We start from the raw sequence: 6,000 nt of genomic DNA on the forward strand, positions 1-6,000 counted from the left end.
TCCCATTTTCAAGCACTCATAAAAATCTTTGCTTTATAGGTTTGCTCGTTCTTTCAGTTTATTTCTGTTTACAGTCAATCTGTCCATTACTGTATTAAGTTTCAAATATTTCTACTGTATAGTTTTGGAGAAAACCGAAGACAAAATCAACCCCAAGCATCGAAGTGCATAAGCACTTTACATCATGTCCCATTTTCAAGCACTCATAAAAACCTTTGCTTTATAGGTTTGCTCGTTCTTTCAGTTTATTTCTGTTTACAGTCAATCTGTCCATTACTGTATTAAGTTTCAAATATTTCTACTGTATAGTTTTGGAGAAAACTGAAGACAAAATCAACCCCAAGCATCGAAGTGCATAAGCACTTTACATCATGTCCCATTTTCAAGCACTCATAAAAATCTTTGCTTTATAGGTTGCTTGTTTTATCAGTTTATTTCTGTTTACAGTCAATCTGACCATTACTGTATTCATTTTTAAATAATTCTACTGTATAATTTTGGAGAAAACTAAAGACAAAATCAACCCCAAGCATCGAAGTGCATAAGCACTTTACATCATGTCCCATTTTCAAGCACTCATAAAAATCTTTGCTTTATAGGTTTGCTTGTTTTATCAGTTTATTTCTGTTTACAGTCAATCTGACCATTACTGTATTCATTTTTAAATAATTCTACTGTATAATTTTGGAGAAAACTAAAGACAAAATCAACCCCAAGCATCGAAGTGCATAAGCACTTTACATCATGTCCCATTTTCAAGCACTCATAAAAATCTTTGCTTTATAGGTTTGCTCGTTCTTTCAGTTTATTTCTGTTTACAGTCAATCTGTCCATTACTGTATTAAGTTTCAAATATTTCTACTGTATAGTTTTGGAGAAAACTGAAGACAAAATCAACCCCAAGCATCGAAGTGCATAAGCACTTTACATCATGTCCCATTTTCAAGCACTCATAAAAACCTTTTGCTTTATAGGTTTGCTCGTTCTTTCAGTTTATTTCTGTTTACAGTCAATCTGTCCATTACTGTATTAAGTTTCAAATATTTCTACTATATAGTTTTGGAGAAAACTGAAGACAAAATCAACCCCAAGCATCGAAGTGCATAAGCACTTTACATCATGTCCCATTTTCAAGCACTCATAAAAACCTTTGCTTTATAGGTTTGCTCGTTCTTTCAGTTTATTTCTGTTTACAGTCAATCTGACCATTACTGTATTAGGTTTCAAATATTTCTACTGTATAGTTTTGGAGAAAACTGAAGCCAAAATCAACCCCAAGCATCTAAGTGCATAAGCACTTTACATCATGTGCCATTTTCAAGCACTCATAAAAATCTTTCTTTTATAGGTTTGCTCACTCTTTCAGTTTATTTCTGTTTACAGTCAATCTGACCATTACTGTATTAAGTTTCAAATATTTCTACTGTATAGTTTTGGAGAAAACTAAAACCAAATTCACCCCAAGCATCTAAGTACATAAACACTTTGCATCATGTCCCATTTTCAAGCACTCATAAAAATCTTTGTTTTATAGGTTTGCTCGTTCTTTCAGTTTATTTCTGTTTACAGTCAATCTGACCATTACTCTATCAAGTTGCAAATATTTCTACTGTATAGTTTTGGAGATAACTGAAGCCAAAATCAACCCCAAGCATCTAAGTGCATAAGCACTTTACATCATGTGCCATTTTCAAGCACTCATAAAAATCTTTGTTTTATAGGTTTGTTCACTCTTTCAGTTTATTTCTGTTTACAGTCAATCTGACCATTACTGTATGAAGTTTCAAATATTTCTACTGTATAGTTTTGGAGAAAACTAAAACCAAATTCACCCCAAGCATTTAAGTGCATAAGCACTTTACATCATGTCCCATGTTCAAGCACTCATAAAAATCTTTGTTTTATAGGTTTGCTCGTTCTTTCTGTTTATTTCTGTTTACAGTCAATCTGACCATTACTGTATGAAGTTTCAAATATTTCTACTGTATAGTTTTGGAGAAAACTAAAACCAAATTCACCCCAAGCATTTAAGTGCATAAGCACTTTACATCATGTCCCATGTTCAAGCACTCATAAAAATCTTTGTTTTATAGGTTTGCTCGTTCTTTCTGTTTATTTCTGTTTACAGTCAATCTGACCATTACTGTATGAAGTTTCAAATATTTCTACTGTATAGTTTTGGAGAAAACTAAAACCAAATTCACCCCAAGCATCTACAGTAAGTACATAAACACTTATCCAGTTCCTTTTCAGGAACTCGAGCTGCGTCGTAGCACTTTGGGGAAAGTCCCTGACGAGACCTACTCTGAATATCGTGTGCAATCTTGTCCAATGGACGGGCGTGGCGTCACGGAGCGGGGTGACGTAGCGACCAGGAAGCTATATAAGCACGTGCCGTGCAGCTGGCTTCAGCTTCAGCAAGCGCTCTGTGTGTGCATGTCAAAAGTCTGTCCCGTTGGTCCTATTTATTGTTGTCTGTCCCTAGCCATTAAAACATCGCTAAACAGCTCAATATGCCTAAAGCAAAGCAAAAGACCAAACATATAAAGGGCGATTCCAAGCCACATTACAGATTGTTTGTTCCTCCCTGCCCTCGCTACATTACGAGCGGGGATACACACAGTCTGTGCGTGTCTTGCCTGGGACCGAAGCATGTTGAGTCGGCTCTCGAGGGGGCCGACTGTCCGCATTGCGAGCGATTGCCAATGCGGACGCTTCGATCCCGGAGGGCTCTCTTCGAGGAGGGAGCCTTCAGCAGCGTTCCTCGCGATAAATTAAAAATCGAATCGTGGAAGCACCCATATTCTACCCGCCTCTTTGGCCCCGATTCACTATACTATGGCAACGTGATGGGGCTGGGAGAGCACGGTTATAGAACGATGCCACGGGTCGAACAGACGCTCGCGGGCTATCTGTCACCCGGCTCGGCATCGTCCCTAAAGGCTCCGGGGTTGCCCACTAAGACGCTGCGAGTTACATCATCGCTTGTGGGCAAGGGTTATGTGGCAGCAGGTCAGGCTGGGGCTTGCCTTCATACTATGGCAGTCCTACAAGCTTATCAGGCCGACCTGCTGGGAGATGTCGATGAGGGAGAGGGGATTAAGTCTGAAGATATTGAAGAACTCAGAAAGACCGCTGATCTCTCCCTCCGCGCCACTAAAGAGACCGCTCGCACGATTGGACGGTCTATGGCAGCCTTAGTGGCCGCGGAGAGGCATTTGTGGCTGACCCTGTCGGAGATAAAAGAAAGAGACAGGGTCTGCCTTCTGGACGCCCCGCTTCAAGCCTCGGGCCTGTTTCGCGACACAGTCGACACAGTCAACACTGTCGTCGACAGGTTCCAGGAGGCACGCAAACAGGCGGCGGCATTCCAGAATTTCCTCCCTCGTCGCTCTCGTGGTGCATCTGGGAGATCACCACGCCACATACCAGCTCCTCATACCGGGAAGCGCAAAAACAGAGTGTCGCCGCTCGGGTTCCCCCACGACGGGACCGAGGGCCTCAGCGATGCCCTGAGTCGGGGACTTCCAAAGTAAAAAGGCCAGATTTAAGAACAGTCATCGAGGCCCGGAAGTCCTCGACGAAAAGATCCTGACGCCAGGGTCCAGAGGGTAGCCCCTACTGGGGTAGAGCGCGGTCCACCTCAGTGCCCTCAGGAGGTCGGTCTGCCAACCCTGCCAGAGTTTCGGGGCGCAGCCGCCTCCAGCGAGCACTACTCCCAGTTATTTCCGCCCGTGAGCGCAGCGGAGCTGGGATGCTCGCCGCCCCTTCGGGGGCCTCTTACACCAGAGGTCAGTCTTGAGAGACTGATTGCCTTAGTAGATTATTTAGCAGCGTGGAAGCTACTGCCAAATGTATCTCATTGGGTCCTGCGTACAATAGAAAAAGGCTATTGCATTCAGTTCGGTCATCCACCACCGAAGTTCAACGGGGTTACACCGACTGTGGTCGGCCCCCGGCAGGCTCTGGTTATGGAACAAGAAGTGAATATCCTATTAAGGAAGGAGGCCATCGAGGTGGTCCCTCCTCTAGACAGGGAATCCGGATTTTACAGCCGGTATTTCATAGTTCCAAAGAAGGATGGGGGGTTGCGTCCGATCTTAGACTTACGTCACCTGAACCGCTCAGTTATGTCACTGAAGTTCAAAATGCTCACTGTCAAGCAGGTTGTAGCTCAAATCAGATCCGAGGACTGGTTTGTCACAATAGATCTCAAAGACGCATACTTCCACATATCCATCCTTCCACAACACAGGAAATTTCTGAGGTTCGCTTTCGGGGGCAAAGCTTATCAATATCGAGTACTTCCCTTCGGCCTTGCACTCTCACCCCGCACGTTCACGAAATGTGTAGATGCGGCTCTGGTATCCCTCCGTATGCAGGGCATCCGCATTCTAAATTATATCGACGATTGGTTGATCCTAGCTCAATCAGAGCAGATGGCGGTTCGACATCGAGATGTCGTTCTCGCACACATGGGGAGCTGGGTTTGAGACTAAATGCCAAGAAGAGTGTACTTTCTCCAGTTCAGAGAACCACCTATCTAGGCGTAGTGTGGGATTTGACCACGATGCAGGCACGTCAAAGAGTCAAAGAGTCAAAGAAGGCCAGTCACTCACTGTCAAACAATTCCAGAGATTGTTAGGGCTGATGGCAGCTGCGTCCAACGTGATACCTTTTGGCCTGCTGCACATGAGACCCCTACAGTGGTGGCTCAAGTCCAAGGGCTTTTCCCCGAGGGGAAATCCACTTCGAGTTATCAAGGTCACGCGGCGATGCCTTCGTGCCTTAGACATGTGGAAGAAACCTTGGTTCTTGAATCAGCGCCCGGTGCTGGGATCTCTTCGTCGCCGTGTAACACTAGCGACAGACACGTCCCTCACCGGTTGGGGTGAGGTCATGAGTGGCCACCCTGCCCGCGGTCTGTGGAGTGGTCGCCATCTGACATGGCACATCAATTGCCTAGAGATGTTAGCAGTCTATCGAGCATTAAAATATTTCCTCCCAGACCTGAGAGGTCACCATGTGTTGGTGCGCACCGACAACACATCAGTGGTCTCTTATATCAATCACCAGGGGGGTCTGCGCTCACGCCCCTTGTACAAGCTGGCATACATACTGTCGAGGCAGGGCCGAGGCCCGGGGAATGGATGCTTCACCCCGAGGTGGTGAAGCAGATATGGAGAGTGTTTGGCAAAGCTCAGGTGGACCTCTTTGCGACTCAAGAGACATCGCAATGTCCCCTCTGGTTCTCTCTAGTTCATCCAGCTCCTCTGGGACTGGACGCTATGGTACAGACCTGGCCGAGGCTTCGTCTGTACGCATTTCCCCCTATCACTCTGCTCCCGGGAGTTCTGGCGAGAGTACGCCTGGACGGGGTCCGTCTTCTATTAGTAGCCCCGTTCTGGCCGGGCCGAATATGGTTCTCAGATCTAGTCTCACTCCTCGACGGCTCTCCGTGGGAGATACCGATCAGGAAAGACCTACTCTCACAGGCGCAGGGCACGATAATTCACCCTCGCCCGGAGGTGTTCAAGCTGTGGGTGTGGCCCCTGAGGGGGCACAACTGTTAGCAGCTGGTCTCTCAACCGAGGTTGTTGAGACCCTCCTCCAGTCCAGAGCTCCCTCTACGAGGAAATTGTACGCCCTGAAGTGGAAACTTTTCACTTCATGGTGCAGAGATCGCCACCTTGACCCTGTTAACTGCCCAGTTGGTACAGTTCTGGAGCTAGGATCTCTGCGGGGTTATCCCACTCCACCTTAAAGGTGTACGTGGCGGCCATAGCTGCTTTCCATGTCCCTTTCAATGATCAGTCAGTGGGTAGACACCCCCTAGTTACACGTTTCCTCCGCGGTGCGCTGAGGCTAAGACCTCCAGTACGGTCCCGTGTTCCCCCCTGGGATTTGGTTGTGGTTCTAGAGGCTCTCTGTAAAGCTCCATTCGAGCCAATACAAGATATCTCAGATAGACATCTGACACTTAAAACTGCCCTGTTACTA

This window comes from Carassius auratus, chromosome 30 (genome assembly GCF_003368295.1).
Source record: "Carassius auratus strain Wakin chromosome 30, ASM336829v1, whole genome shotgun sequence".
NCBI lineage: Eukaryota > Metazoa > Chordata > Actinopteri > Cypriniformes > Cyprinidae > Carassius > Carassius auratus.